General features: G+C 45.7%; 1 protein-coding gene across 2 annotated transcripts in view; it reads left to right on the plus strand.

Annotated features, from left to right (window-relative positions):
• The window catches only part of ASIC2 (acid sensing ion channel subunit 2), a 506,967-nt gene that overhangs the window by 244,359 nt on the left and 245,969 nt on the right, over positions 1–16,639 (plus strand). The gene's annotated exons all lie outside the window — the stretch shown is intronic.

Below are 16,639 nucleotides of genomic sequence, written 5' to 3' on the forward strand. Positions count from 1 at the left end.
GGTCAGAGTTTCTGGTCTCTGTCACATTATTACAGCTAATCATAGCAGGTTTGTACTGACACCTTTATTTTCAGTTGTTATGATAAAAATAAATAACAATAGGGAATCTGCCTTTGCCAGTGTCATATTAGTCATATTAGATGGTCCTATCAAATCAGCTTTGGATACCATATATATATATATAATATATGTATTCATGCAGAGTTGAAAGGAGGGGTAAAAGGATCCACATATATATATATATATATATGTGTATATAGATTTTTTTCTTTTAAGGAATAGCTTTCTTTACTTCCTTGGTTTGAATTCAGTCCTGTTTTGAACTAAGACATTACAGGAAATTCAGGTAGTTGTCAGAGTTTACTATCCACTGCTTGTTTAGAATTAATTTTTTACAAGTGAGGGCTCCTGCTGCTTCCCAAATGGAAGGGCCTGTGCTCTGCTGTTACAGAGGAAAGCTCCATGCATCTTCCCCATGCCAATCCAAGGGAGAAATCTGTGCCCAGCCCATATGATCAAATCCAAATCTGCACCATGAATAATCCATCTCCAACATCTTCCCATAAAAGCAATGTCATTTTAATTTAGCAGCATGCCAGAGGAAAGTCTAGAAGAGACAAGGCAGGATTGGAGGCTTTTTTACACATTGCGAAAAAGAAAGAGATCATCTACTTCCTGCAGGCTGCCCAGCATCCTGCTTGTAGCAGATCTCAGGAGACAGCCTCCTTCTGTGTCGGGGCCTCCCAGGACTTTCTCACAGCACGGCTTTAGTGAATCCCTCCCCGCCGTACGCTCTTGTGTGTGGGTTGAAGCTTGAAGGGGAAAGAGCTACACAGCAGCTCTGCAGCCAGGGAGCAATGACGGAGAGGTGGGGTGCCAGCACTGCAAAAACCACCCTGCTGCTTGGTGCAGGGCTGTCTTCTGTGTTGTGTTTGCCAGCTGCAAACTTGAAAGCTCTGGCTCCAAACTGAGTGTTTTGTGAGCCGCACCAAGCGCTCACCAGGTCTTAACCTCCAGGCTGTTCCCCCTGTACTCGGCTCTGGTGAGGCCGCACCTTGAGTACTGTGTTCAGTTTTGGGCCCCTCACTCCAAGAAGGACATCGAGGTGCTCGGGCGAGTCTGGAGAAGGGCAACGAAGCTGGTGAGGGGTCTGGAGAACAAGTCTTAGGAGGAGCGGCTGAGGGAGCTGGGGTTGTTCAGCCTGGAGAAGAGGAGGCTCAGGGGCGACCTTATCATTCTCTGTAGGTACCTTAAAGGAGGCTGTAGAGAGGTGGGGGTTGGTCTGTTCTCCCACATGCCTGGTGACAGGACGAGGGGGAATGGGCTAAAGTTGTGCCAGGGGAGGTTTAGGTTGGATATTAGGAAGAACTTCTTTACCGAAAGGGTTGTTAGGCATTGGAATGGGCTGCCCAGGGAAGTGGTTCAGTCACCATCCCTGGAGATCTTTAAAAGACGTTTAGATGTAGCCCTTAGTGATATGGTTTAGTGGAGGACTTGTTAGTGTTAGGTCAGAGGTTGGACTAGGTGATCTTGGAGGTCTCTTCCAACCTAGACGATTCTGTGATTCTGTGATTCTGTAATAGGCTGCTCGCAGTGCAAGCCCAAACTTTTCGCTGGCAGGTTACTGAAGCACTGCGAAGGGTGGAGATGCTGCTTTGCCTCTAGTGGTCTGAGAGCTTCAGGTGACAGAGACTGCACAGCATGGTGTAAAGGTGCACATCCCCATCCCTGAACAAAAGCAGAAAGGAATTGGTTCACGGGTGTGTGGGGAGCCTGGCGGGGAGGCTGTCACACTGTTAGTGTAACAACAAAGCAGGAAAGGCAGCCTGAGCCCCTGCAGGCTTCTTGCCTGCTGACTCCAGCTCAAACATTAGCCACAGTAGTCCAAATACAGTTTACTGGATATATGTTGTTACTGCCCTTCTGGTCTTACTAGGAGATACTGCCATGTTTTCTCTTTGAAAGATGGCTGAGAGGTGTTTATGCTCCTCTTCTGGGGCTCCAGGTGGGACGTGCCCCGGTTCCCATGTAGTTAATATGTGAAAAGAGAAAGCTTCCCTTGAGCTTCAGCAAACATTTGAAGTGAGGTGGAGGGGGATTGGGAGTGTAATATTAGCTATGTTACAGCTTTGTTAAACTGCTGCTGGAGGAGGCATGGCTCTTGTTGTGATGTGTGAGAGGGAAAAGAAAAGAAAATACTGGAATGTAACCAGCCTCTTAAACAAGACAGAAAAATCCCTGCCCTGGCCATGCCATAGAGAGACCTGGGGCCAGAGCGGAAAGGTGTGGCAGTGTGCGTAGGCTCTGAGATCTCCGCTGTTTTAACCCAGCCTCATGCTGGAGCTAGATGAATGCTGCAGCAGGTGGGGTGAGCCCAGCACCTCTGCAGGGCAGGATGCAGGGATGCCAGGGCTCGGATCCCAAGGCATGAAGCACCGTTGGGCAGGGTTGGGCTGTGAACTGAAGGGGCTGTGATCAGCAGGGCGTACAGAGCTGCACATGTGTGTGTTTTTGTGTGTGCACAGATATCCAGCAGGTTCTTCGCCGCCATCTTCTCCCAGATCCTTCTTGGGGGGGGTTGTAAGATTTTGCTTGCTTACTTAAAAGAATAACAATGCTGGAAGCAATGGATTTTTAAGTCTTGATTTTGCTTCTTGATTAAACATTTAAAAGATTGTATAGGTTCGACAGAAGACCACACTGCCTATTATCTTGCAATTGCACTAAATGTATCAAGCTAATTTAGCCCTGGCATTCTGCCAGGAACAAGCACGTGGTTTGCTTTAGAGACAACCCAAAAATTGGTTTTAAATAAAAAGTCAGAATAATTCACTTTGTGTGTGTGTGTTTTTTGTTGTTGTTTTTTAAGAAAATTGAAGAATTTCATCGTTTTTAGTTTATATCATACTGAATGAATGGGAAGCAAACACCGTGTTTGATGCTTAAATTCCAACTCTGCCTCTCCAGTTTTGACAGGGAGAAGATAATGTATGAAGAGATTTGTCTCAAATTTGTATGGAAATTTGAGCTAATTAACAGGTACACTGGAAAGAGAGAGATGGAAAAGTGTTTTTCAGAGCTGTATTTGTTCAAAAACCAGCATCATGGTCTGGACTAAAGTGAGCAGCTTCCCTGGTGCCCAGGCGCTCCATGGAGCACAAGTTCCGCCTGCGGCTCCAGCCTGGGTGTGCTGAGGTACAGAGGAGCTCAGCTCTGCTTGTGCCTTGTTGGGTTTTTATGTGCTGATTGCAGCAGGGAGGACAGTATCTCGTCTCGCGTGGAGCCTGATAAGCTTATCTGTCAGCTTACCTGTCAGCATTCTTCAGAATATTCTGAATGAAATTTCTCGGGAGCTACGTCATGCCCCGTGTTGATGCCTGGAAGAAGGTGTGGGAAATTGTGCTGTATTTCACTGTGTCCATGGGCTTAAATGTTTTCCCCTTGCTTTTACAACAGAGGTGTTTTCTGCACTGATCTGTGACAAGCTCTCTGAAGGGAGGCACTCCGCCCCGCACGCCCAAGGAAAGCACAGCACACACTGCTGTAAATCTGGCAAAAGCTACCTGACAAAGCTGTACGTATGCTGCACGGCAGCTCCTTTCTCTGTCATGAGGATCAGACACCAGTATTTACGTAAGTCAGTGATCTCAGTCTTTGTCCTAGGAGCTGGCTGCGCAATTTAGCAGGACTTAAAATCCTGTTGAAAGGAGAAAATGGAGAGCAGCATGAAGCTGCTGAACAGATCTGAAAATTTCTAGATGTAACTTCAAGGGGATGCAAAGCGATGGTGAGTGAGAAAGTTAGGTGTTTCACCAGAGGCTCCCATTCATCCTAAAATCCTAATGGATGCCCACAGTGGGAAATAAGCCCAGCACGTTGCAGAAGGAAAGACAATGAAAAACTTATTTTCTCAGTCCTGCTTCTAGTGACGGTAACCTTCCATGGTGACCACATATCCAGGTGAATTCAGTACATGGACCGTGGCTAAGGAAGCCCTGTTGCTCGCATTGCATTAAGCAGAACTGTATAAAGCTCCTTAAGAAATGATCCTGCTTTCATTCCCACCCAACAAATGCCATTTCAGCTTTCACTGATAATGTGAGACTCACAAAACTTGGGCTGTATTTCATAATAGGAAAACTCATATCCTGAGCCAGAGAAGTGTCACACTCTTCAGTTCCTCCCTTCTCCCTCTGAAGGTGACAATAACCTTTCAGACAGCAGAACTTCTTAAGACATCATTTTCAATGTACCTTTCATGCAGGGAAGAACAAGTGGGAAGTGGCTTTCCAGCTAGAGCAGCTCTCCTGGCCCTTTGTACACAGGCGAGCTGCAGGTCCCTGCTCTTGGAAGTGCACTGCTTGCACGTCTCCTGCTCGCAGGAGCTGTTGCATGAGCTAGTGACGACTGCCATCTCTGCACACAGCAGGGTGCCTTTCAAGGGTTAAACCAAATGTAGATTATTTCCACAGATAAATCCCTTACCACTTTTTCCCTTTTTCACAGATTTTTTTTTTCCTTTGTTCTTTTTCTCTTTTTTTTTTTTATTTCTTGTGGGGGGTGGGGCGGCTTGAAAACTAGATGAGTAGGAAAAGTGAATTACATCAGTTCCAGTTTGCAATGAGAGAGCTCTTTCAATCGATTTAAAGGAAGGAACCGTTCAGGTAATGATTTCAGAAAGAGGCTGAAATTATTCAATAAATAAAGGTCCCATCCTGCCTCCAGTTTCATTAGATTTGATACACTTTAAGACTAACTTCTCAGGACATAACACATACACTGCCTGTGTATAGACAGCCTGGGGTACTGGATCCTTATGGTCTGTATGGGGCATTTGAGCAGCGTGGGTCTGACAGAGGATGGCCTGCAATAGATTCTCTGCCTACAGCTAGACTGTTTGGGACTTTATTCTAGACAAATTATTCTGCTCACAATGTGGAATATAATGGAATAATGTTAAGTAGCCTTTGCTGTTGAGGCTAGCAGCTCTGCAAACTGAAGCTCTGTCTAATTGATTAGTTCTATTTCCATTGTATGGATGGAAATAGTTTGTGGAACAGATAAGTGAGTTGAACTGCTGAAGGTGGTGGCAATTATGGGTAAGAATCCAGGGCACTTTGACTTCCATAGCGGACCCTCTGGTTGTTGTACCATGCTCTTCCCCCCTACACCTGGTAGAGAGAAGGCATCACGAGTGCAGGGAAGGGGCATCTGAGAAACATGCTGTCATACTCGTGAATCACCTTGGGACATATCCACCTTCAGGCACAATTAGAGCTATAGGAAACCAGTATTTAATATAGTTCATTTTAAATTCACAGACACCGGTGTGTTAGGAAGGGAATAGATTAACATTCACTGTATGCCAAAATCACTGTTCTCTGAGATCTTTAAGTCTACATCCTCTGAAGATGGCAATTTATTATGTCATGTATGTGAAGGAGAAGGAGAAAGAGGTGGGAGCTGGAGTTTTAAAGATTTTTTTAATATTTTGTTTAATTTATTTAAGGGATATGGAGCTTTTTCACCATGTAGCACATAGTACCACAAGGTTTTCAGGTGGATCTGTGCCACATCAGTGTGGTCAGGCGGAGACAAGCTTGTGATGTGTGGATGCTGTGATGTGAAAGCCGAGTGGCTGTCAGTGCTCAGGGTATCAGGTCTGCACTGCACCAGGAGTTACCAGCTTGCTGCAATTACACATATATAGGGCTTCTCTATGGAAGCTAGCCTCAAAGACAAGCCAGCTCAATGAGCGAGCAAAGGCGCCCTGGCTGATATAGGGTGATTGGCACAGTAGAGTCCACGCAGACATTTGGATACAGGCACTTTATCCTCAGGTAGCCCTCTGCACTCAACTCAGCTGAATTCTGCCTGTTTCTCCTGGGCACGAAAAGAGTTGGGAGTGACATCTGCTCTGTGAGTGCCTCATGTGAAGTGACCCGAGCAACAACACCCTCCTGCTCCACGTGCAGGGCTGGAGCCCTTGGGTTTTGGCACCCCAGCAAGGCAGGGGTGTTTGGGTTCTGGCTGGGTGGGCCTGGAGTGTGACTGCACATGGTGGTGGGAGACTCAAGCACATTTTGGAGAGGGAAGAATGAGACCTAGCTTTATTTTTAGACCGGTGGTATTTTTAGATTTCTTTTTCCACTGTGAGGCTCATATTTAGGTTAAGCAAAGCATTATAAGAAATACTGTCAACGAAAAAGTCAGTAATGAATCATCTGGTTAAAAAAAATCCCCAACAATGAAATACAAAAGATTAAAAAAGTTACAGTATTTTCTGTTGACATTTGCAAAACAAGAAGATTCAGTTTTTCCATTTCTATTCAAACTAGACTCTGAATTTGCAGGAGAAAAGAAGAAAAATATTGAAAAGCTGAAACTTCAAATGAAACATTTTGTTTTGGACTATGTGAAATTGAATGCTTCTTTTTTTGTTTGTTTGTTTGTTTGTTTTCTTGCTGTTGTTTTTTTTTTCTTTTCTATACTGGATTTCTCAGGAACTGGTGAAAATAGTTCCAATTGTAAGTTGTGTCCCCCACCCACGACCAATAATTTCATGTCTGCTTTCCATGTGGGAAAAAAACAACCCAAAACAAAACAGGTGTTAAGCTTTGTTTGCTTAAAAATCTTGACCCAGTAGGTTCTTCAAACTACGTTGCATCTGCAAATTCAACAATCTCTTTACAAGAATAGCTCTTCTTGTGGAAGAAGCCATCAACAAAACAGTCAGGGATCGTGCAGGTACGCATCCCTTTAGTTGAGCCTCTTTTCTTCCCTGCCCTCCTCATTGTGCCTGGTAGCCTTTTATCTCCTGCAGGCTGGCAGAAAATAGAAGCCACTGTGATGGAGCAGCATGTTACATCAAGACGCCTCCATTCCTCTGGAGATCTTATGAAAACGGGGAGGGCACAACCCGGGGGGAGCAGCAGGCAAAAGGCAGCCCTGGGGGCCCACCAGTTGTAATGTGGAGGGCACCTGCTCACTGGCAGGGAAGTGATTATCCCAGAGAATCCCTGCCTCTTCTACCTGGGTCAGTGTGGTGGTGCAGAGTAGGAAGATGTGCGGTGGTAACCCCTTGCTGACCGCTGCCGCCGCCTGTTTGGGGTCGCCTGTCTCATGTTCAGCAGCCAGTAGCAAGGGCGGGCAGCAGTTGCTTCCCTTCATCTAGTACAGGGGGTTCTGGTCCAGCTGTGGTGCTCCTAGCTGTGGCTTACCACAGTGGTAAGCAATAGAAAGGCTGGACGGCAGTATGCTTCCCGTTATGCTAGCAGCTCATTTTGTCTGATTTAGTTTTCTGCAGAGCACTCTTGTCTCTCCTGAGAAGACTTGGCCCCCTTTCTGTTATCTCTTAGATGAATTATTGGAACCATTTAGACATTTTTGTGCAAAGACAGTAACATTAAAGTTGTTTTCAGTCCTAGTGGCGGTCAAATAACAGCCAGTGTTTAACTTAGCCAAGGCATGTATCTTTTGCTTGCCAAATATGTTACACACAAATCTGTTCTTTTCTTGCTCCTCCACCTGTGATGTTGCTGGTGATGGAAGGAAACTTTATTAACTCTTGTGTCACGCTGGTTATTATCAGCTTGGCAAGGCAGACAAGTTGATCTCGGGAATGGATAAATAGTACCCCAGCACATGAAGTACAAGCGGTCCAATCTACTGGCTTCTAAAGTGCTGCTGGTTCCCCTCCCTAAGGACCGCAAGGACTGGAGCGACCTCAGAAAACCAGGTCCTGCCGAAGCCAGGCTGCCACACGCTTGGCAACATGGTCTTTTTGGCCATGAATTCCTACACAAGAACAGGTCTGAAGTAAGTTTTGTCCAAAAACCTCTGAAAGTTCACTTTTGTATTCTATTTATCTTCCTCAGAACAGCCATAATTTTACAGAAGGCACAAGGAGGAGTTCTGGACAGCTCTCAGGCTCTGTGGGGACTGTAGCATGACATTGATCCTTCTCTTCTGCTCCCTCCAAGCCACATGTGCTGCTCAGTTGTGCTGTGACCCTGGGTTAGGGGAGGCCGAAGATGCCTCCAGAGCAATGGTTCTTAGGCCAGAGCTGTCCAGTGAGTATCTGGAGAAGTTGCTGTCAGTAGCTGGATGTTCCTGAAGGCACCGTGCTGAAGGGTCTGGCCAGCAGTCAGGAAAATAGTACAAGGCACTCTCCTGGAGACATCATGAAGAGGCCTCCCTCTTACTTGCTTTGGTTGTGTATGGAAATACATTAATTGCATGTTTACTGATACATGGTTTCTTAAAAAGTTAATGAGCTTTCCAGTGGTGCTTATGGCACTACAGGATTCAGAAGCAAAGTGAGTGTGTGTAAATAAAAAAGTAGGCCAAAAAGGCAACCTGTGCACATGTATGTGTGTATGAAGCTGGGCAGGCCCTGCAGGCAAAGTAGTGCTATTTATTACTGCCATCCCACCTTTGCCCACATAATTTCTTCATACCGTTTCCATTGTGAGAAGGCAAAAACTCACAGCACACCCACGCTCCCAACTCAGGAAGCTGATCTTCCTTTTTGATATTTCTGAAACCCACTGATTCTTTGCTTCCTTCATGTCTGCCCAGTGCCCCGGGGGTGCAGCTGCCTGCTGCCCGTGTAAACCATGCGTGTGGATGAGGGACGTGGCAAAAGAGGGCACAGGCGTTTGGTTACGTCCTGCAGAGAAGGTGCAGGAGCAGGATCCCGAGGCTGCCTGGATAGACGGAGCACTGGCTTGTCCCAGTACCAACCAGCCACACGGCAGAACAGAAGGGAGTAAGCATTGTTTTTTGTCTTTCTTCACCCCCAGGCCATTGAGAATAATGTTCAAAAACATTGTCTTAAGCCCTTCAGGTGCAGGGTTTTGGCCTTGAGTTAATTTGTAACCAATTAACTGGAGATGGTTAATAACAGATTTGTAGAGGTTAGTTTGAGCACAGCCCTCCCTCTAACTTTTATTCCAGGCAGGGAAAATTTGTGTCTCAGTGTAGGGCAAAGTGTGTGCATTTATATTGTGCTATTAATGTACTACAGGGAGTGACCAGGTTTGCAAGTTAATTGGCAATTAATTAACGGCAGGTTAGAAAAAGCTCAAGCAGAAAAAAAAAAAAAAAAAAAAAGCCTTTACTGTATGGTGTGGCCTTACACTGGCTAACACAAAATAAATTGTCTGTCAGACTCAGTGCTGCAAAGTGCCACATGATCCTGGTGAGCCCAGCGCTCCACCAAGAAGTCAGGGCCTCGTGCTGCTGTGCTTTGCTTTGCAATATTAACCATATACAACAAAAGGAGAAGCTCAGCCATCAGACAAAAAGTGTGAATTTTTCTACCAGCTGGAAACCTAGGTTTAGTGAACTGACCATGTGATAGCAGAAGCACGCGAGAGCAAAGGGGCGCCTGTGACACAAGGCTTGTGAGAGGGAGCCAGGGAGCTGGCTTCAGCTCTGCTCCTTCAGAAGCGGGAACAACAAAGGAAGAATAAACTCCATGCTTTTAACCTTCAAAATCATAAAAGCCCCTGGGAGCCTGGGTGACTGAGGGAATAGACAATGGGAATAGACAAAGGGCCTTCCTTTCCAAAATTTCTTCCTTGGAGAAGCTGGGCAATCCCCCACCCATGAAGGGAACTCCACGTGCAGGAGATGAGCCAGATTGTCGAACGAGGGCCGAGAGTCCGAGCCACGGGTCCCAGGGTGTGAGTATCCCGACATCAAGTCATCCTGGCCCTCTGGTGAGCCGCAGAGCTCTACTCCTGCTGCCGGCACTGAGGCAGCTTGGCCGAGTCTTCTGCCTTTGATCAGAACTAGCCTGAAGTTTTCTTGCCCTGGGGAGAACTTCAGCCAGCCTCAGAGAGATGGCCACAGGGCACAGAGGCCTTGGAGGAGCCCTGCTGGCTCTGCAGTCGAGACAGAGCACCTTGGCTCCCCTCCTGTGTTGCCACAGCGTGAACCCAGAAAGACTTTGGATGAGAACAAGCACCTCAGCTCGAGCCCTCACCCCTCTGGTTTCCTTCCTTGGTTCTCTCCCACACTTCACCTGCAGCTCCTTATGCCGATATAAGAAATAATATAATTTTAAAATGAATTTTGGTCAACTCACAAAATGGTGTTAATGGTTCTCAGGGTGCAGTCAGCTGGAATGTCCTTTCCAGTTCTACATTAATCATATTTGATACTAGTCCCCTGAGACAGATGATCCCTAGAACAGGTGGTTTGGTTATTATTTTTTATTGTGCTGGAATAATGTCATAGTCTTGAAAATGCTAGGCTCTGAGCCAAGGAGAAGTCCCAAAGCTTTGGACACATCCCACCCAATGAATTCTTGTAACTGAAGCACCTGACTGAGGAGCCTGGTAAAACCAAGGAGCAACAGTCACTGTATAATCCAGGGACAGAGCGTGGCTCTCATCATCTAGACTGAAATCACTGTGGAAGGACCTCCCCCTCTGCCTAGACAGAGCTCAGGCTCCAAGTCTGAACAGGGCTCCTAATTATAACCTTTCAGTTAAGGGCCTGCTATTCTGCAGGATGCATCTAGATCAAAATATCCTTCAGCATTAGGTGGAGTATCCATGTGGTGGTTTCTCTGTGCCCTGTTTTCCTCCTGCGCTCATGGTTACAGGATAGCTTCAAAGCAGCCGTGCTGCAGAGCACAGTTAATTTACTCCAGCTCTTGGTCTGCTAGCTGGTGTTTAAAGTGGTTCCTGCTTGCCATGTTAATGTCTTTAGAAGTTTTTTCAAAGGTGAATGTGCTCAATCTGTTGCTGCTGCCTAATTTACATATGTTTTGCATAGCATAAATATTTTGCTTTGGGTGTCTTAACCCACCCCTTCATTACCTGAACTAATTGTGGCTTGACTGAATCAAGCCTTTTCTCCAGAGACCCCTGAATATGCCAGGCTAGGAGATAGCTGCCCATGCAAATGGCATGGTTATAGAGCATGGAGAGTGTTTAGAGACAGGGTCAGCACGAGGCTTTGGAAACTAGCCAGCATTCAGCCAAAGGTTTGCAGGAACCCTCAGTGGCTGCATAGTTCTTTCTCCTACCTCAAGGCAGGATTGACTGTGATGAATCATTATGTGGTTGTCTGCTCTATGCTTATGCCTCTGATGATGGAGACTAACTATCTCCCCAGGCAGTCTACTCCAGTGCTTACTGATAAAATTATTTGATGCTTTCCTGATGTTTAAACCAATATTTCTACCTGCAACTTTTTGTCCTGTTCACTGGCCACATAGTACAGCTTGTTCCTGTGCTCTCTGCAGCAGCTCCCTGTATATTTGTCAAGAGTTATTACCTCTGCCCTTCTCTTTTTATTATGTTAAGCAATCTCATTCTTTTATTATTATTATTATTATCATCATCATCATCATTATCATTATTATTATTATCGTAGTCTGGTTTGTAGAGTTCTGATAATTCATGCAGTGCTCTTCTGGATCCTCTCCAGCCAGTCCACAGCTTTCATGGGGGTAAAGGCCAGTACCACATCTAGGTGGGACTCCAGTTCAGACTCTGGTGCTGATGCAGAAGGACAGAAGGATTTCTCTTTGCCTTGCTCTCCTGTTGGTACCTCCCAGGAGGGCTTTTGCCTTTCGTACAACAGCATAGCATTGCTCATTTATGGTCCCCTTGGGATGCACTAAAGTGTTCAGATTCTTCTGTGCAGAACTGCTGCCTGACAAGTTTTATCTAGCACATATTTATGCAGTTGATATTCCAGTATAAGCATAAATAGTAGCTAAGACAACTTCTTACTGAATGCCATCCTGATTTTTTAAAGTTCATTTCTCCGTTTTTTCATACACATCTTTCTAGAGTGCCTCCACTCCACTTAAGATCTCAGAAATGCTCTACTGGTTCAGACTGGGGGTAGCTCCAGCCCAGTATCCTGCCTCTTGAAGCAGCCACATGCTGGGGAGGTGTGAGAACAGGAAGAATATGTGTGGAATGCTTTCCACAGGTGCTTTCCCAGACCTTGGCTCCTCAAGCATCTCCTGAGCCTCTTGTAATTTGTGTCTAGGCAAGAAGCTTCAGAGGTGTGCCATGTGTTAGAGGAAGAGGCATCTCCTTTTGTTTCTCGTCCCATTTTCAGTTTTACCAGCCTCTTTTCTGCTCTGTCATCTGGTTATGTGGCAAATGCTCAACACAGTGCCCAGCATATCCCCCTGTGGCAACTAAATCAGTGCAGCTTTCCCTCTGGATGGTTAGCCATTGAAAACTGTATCTTAAGTGTGTGTCTAGTTATGTGTTCACCCCTCTAATTTGTCCTATGCCATTTTCTATAGTTTGCTAATGGGATGTGGGAAGGAATTTCAGAAATTAATTTTGGGAAAACTTTCCTGTTCAGGGTTTTGCAGCACCAAAGGCCTGCTATATGCAAGAGACATGATCCCCAAGAGTCAAATAATACAGTGAAATGACCTTATCATTTTGTTTTTGTTTTTGTTTTCATCAGTTCATTGCATGGCCAAATTCATTGTTAGTGAAAATGCTTTGAAGTCAATGGGTTTACATTTGAAGAGAACTTAGAAATAGATGAAGTGAGAAATGGTATTTCATGAGTAATTTCCAAAGTGCTTGGGCTATAACTTCAAACAGAAATAATGATCAAATCAGCTTATGATGCAGAAGTTGAAATGAAGCTGCTGCTTCTTTTTTATTTTTTTTACCTTGTACAATATTACAAATTAGTTAATGCCCCATAAAAGAAAGCCATTAATGGAGTCACAGAGGCTCCTGAAACCTGAACTGGACATTTCTGCCAAAGTCCCTGAGAATAATTAGTTTGTAACAACCCCAAATCCGTGGAAGAATCTTGAGATATTATGAAAAAGCAGCTTAAATCTGTGGGCCTGCAATCTCTTCAGATAGGACCAGTTCAATTTTTTTAATTTGAACAAGCAGATTAAAGCGTCAAAAGAAAATCAAACAAAAAAGGCAGCTTTCATTGCATGTGGAGTGTCACAGAGCTAAGTTTGGAGTCACCACTTTGCTCAGAGGAGAGCTTCCTAGCCAACCACTGGTTCATAAAAGTTTGGGCACTAAATTAGCTTAACAGAACAAATGATTTAAAAATGGAAGTATTGGCCAATTGATCATAGTACCCAGAATGTGCAATCACATTTTGCTGTCATTCAGCATTCAACAGGATAACATTTAAACTCCTAGTAATTTAAATTGTATTTCAGATTTAGACAGCTTCTTCCTCTAATTCCCTGAATGACCGATCATACTGGGCTCCGGGCAGTCAGTAATCTGCAGCTGTGCCTTGGCTTTCCTGTGCTTTCTGGGGCTATAAAACCATGGTTATATGGTCACAACTTGCAACTTAAAATATTCCTGCTCTTTCTCTCTCTCTGCCTTCCCTCCCCAGATGGATCTATTCCCAGGCTTGCCATAAACACAGCTCCACATGCCTTGCCCCTGGTGTGGGTGCTGGTGGGCAGGTAGGTTCCCTTTGACCCAGTGTGGGGTCCTGGCTTGTCTATGGGGTGTGATTTTTGAAGAGCTGCCATAATTTGGGATATCTCATTACTGAAGTGATATACACACACCTTTGCTGGAGCTTCATGGGATCTCTGAAGTGGCCTGTAAGCCATCTGTCCCCCAAAACCATGGCTTCAGGCAGCTCTGAGGTTTTATTGGGCTGCAGCTGCTGGAAGTTTGTCTAATAACCACCACGGAGAGGTTAGCGCTAAACTTTTTGACCTTGCCAGTAAGATAAGACAAAAAGTATATATTATTGACTTGGTCCAAATGTCGAAATACAGAAACCATCTTCTCATGACAGCCTAAGTGTCACCATCGTCCTGCAGATGGTACCTATAGCGGGCAGTAAGGCAACCGAACAGTCTGGCAGATGTCCCACGTGAATGGTCCCAGTTCACCCAGAAGATGAAGCAGGGATACTGGTTGTAACACTCATTAAACAGAGACAGAACAAATATTTCTCTCAGGGAATGGCTTCCACCAGCTCCCCAGGTCCTTGAGCTTTACAGGGTCCCCAGATCCAATCCACCAGCACAGGTCTCACAGCAGTCGTGGTGGATACAGCAGCTGCTGGGAAATTCCTCTTTTCCAGCTGACTTGCTGTTAAGGATTTGAAGTCTGGGAGGTTGTTTTCACCAAATTATCCATTATAAAGCAATATCAGAGGGTCAGGAGGGAGCTGTATAAGCAAACAAGTAATTGGGAAGCTGCTTGTGGCTTGGAGCAGCCATTTTAATTGGTTGTTCAGCTCCGCTTGCTTTAACGGTTTACTTAGTGGCTGTGATGACTGAAGCAAAATAAATAAGGTGGGGTAGAGAAAATGGAGGAGACCATGAGCTGGTGGACAGGAACCTTTCCCTGCATCTCTGAACAGCCAGCGGTGTGATTTTAAGGGAGTGCTTCTTCATTTCTGTAGTGCCTCCAGTGTCTAAGAGTAGGGCTTGTTGTTCTGGGAGGGGCCACGTTCGTGCCACCAAACCTCCTTTGCCTGGTGCTGCTCTTTGCAGGTGGAGAGCAGCTCTGAGGCCAGTGTGGGTTCAGGAGGGAAGACGTGGATGCCTGGCAGTGCATCTGTTCTTCCCTTCCTGCCACCCTCGCCTGCATACTCCTCCTGCAGTACATGCCCTTGATGTTTGCTTACTTGTCTAGTATGGAGCAGGCATGGATGCGTCTTTTAGCAAGGTACCCTAACAGCAAAGTGGCATCAGGGGAATGGAATGCAGTGTTTTCCCAAGGGGTCTGCCCAAAGCTTCATTGCTGGTAATGGTGATACATGAGGAAACATCTGGAAGCAATCATAAAATAATTGTGCTCATAAAGAGGAACTGTATGGACTTGAGATGCCTTTCTCTCCTAAGAGCTCATCTTCTTCCATGCTTCTGTGTAAGGAAGCGTGGACCTGACCTCACAGAGAGCAGCTTCTACTCTTTCAACAGCCTCTGCTCCTTGGCCCTATTAAAATGCAAAATTGCTCATGAAACATTTTCTTGGGTTACTTCCAAGATTCAGGTGGATTCTGAATTTTCCTTGCAACACATTAAGCAAACTGCTTTTTCTTGATTCTGTAGGCATCCTCTTGCTCCAAGCACACCATTTTTTCACAGAGTACATTTACTTCAGAGTGATTGTGGTGATTCGTGGTCACTTGCTGGGCCCAGGCAATATGACTGGGAAGGTGAGCCCTTCGAATAAAGGTACAGCTGGGGTACGTCTGGAGCAGGGAGAGGGCAGGCAGAGAGCAGGGGCATCATGGAAACAGAGAGACCTAATCCAAAGAGTAACGTTGAGCATGAGAGTCAAGAAAAAAAGGAATGCAGCAAAAAGGAAGAAGCTGCGACAAGTTTCACTGGAGGCAGTGTGTTAAATATAGCCCTTGGATTTTCTCATTATTAGAATTGGTAGCTGAGCTAAAGACAATCAAATCTCATGCTTCAGTACATAAACTGCTGCAGGCATCTGGGATCAGCCCCCTCTCCCTCTTCCGTGGTACCATGCAATTAATCAGAAACGTTAGTAACAAGAAAGCAATTTCCAATAGTTAAATTCCGGAGACCCGGCTTCTTTTGCTAGTCCATCACTGATCCTTGCCATAAGCAAGTCCTCCCCTGCTGTATGCCTGAATTTCCCACTCTTAGGAAAGGAGACAGGGCTACACATTTGCTCTGAAAACAGTACCAGGAGCTGAGGGTTGGCGAGAACTAGTGCCCAGTAGAAAGGGGTTAGGATTTGCTGCCTGGGAAGCCTGAAAGACCCTGCTGGGCTTTGGGGACCTGGCACTGTGGGGTCCAAATTCCCCTTCTTGTGTGGAAGGAAGTATTCACCTGGAGCAGCTGCTTCTCTACATCTGTGCCCTAATCTTTCTGCCTGTAATCAAATCCATTCAAACAAATTAGTTTTAAATTGAAAAAAGGGAGGTAAACCCACGCTGAATAAATTGTATCAGTTTGGTGAAGGGATAATTGCATTCTTCATATGTCAGAAGGAGCTGACATTGTGATTTACACACACTACCTCCAGTTGCACCCCGTAATGGGTGCAGTGATGTACAGTTCACCATGCTGGGCTCTCGGTGGCTCTTTCTATAGCTGTCTGTTCCTCCCCCGAATTCTGAATCGTGCCTGATGTGATTGTATCATTAGCCCAGAACACAGGCTGGAGACAGCAATTTGCTTCTCATTAGGAGCAAAACTTCAAATTGTTCCCCACTGTTTGCCCTAAAAGATGTCAGGTGACATTACTGTATTTCTAAAGGAAATTAATACAATCAGCAGAGCCTGGAAGGCTCAAGACAAAGGTATTGGTAGGGGAGGGCTTTTCTTCAGCTCAATGGTTTGAAGGTGACTTGCTGCGATAAATGGCTGTTAGTTATTCCTATCTGATGTCTGCTCTGGGGAGCCAGCTGGAGAGAGCAGCGGCCCTACCATAGTTCCTGATGAGCTGAATCAGAGGAGCAGCCCCCACACTAGGCCTTGTTAAGAGGCACAGCAGAGAGGACAAGGAATGATTAACCCTGGAGAACAAGCTCCTCTCCCATGCCTGCCAGCTCCCAATGCCCTGGCAGTGCTTGGACAGGTTTCTGAAGGAGTCTCCATCCACTGACAGCACTGCTGGAGGGTGCTGAAAGCTGTGAGTGCATGGGATGTTACTGAGCA

The sequence above is a fragment of the Anser cygnoides genome, chromosome 22 (assembly GCF_040182565.1).
Source record: "Anser cygnoides isolate HZ-2024a breed goose chromosome 22, Taihu_goose_T2T_genome, whole genome shotgun sequence".
Taxonomy (NCBI): Eukaryota; Metazoa; Chordata; class Aves; order Anseriformes; family Anatidae; genus Anser; species Anser cygnoides.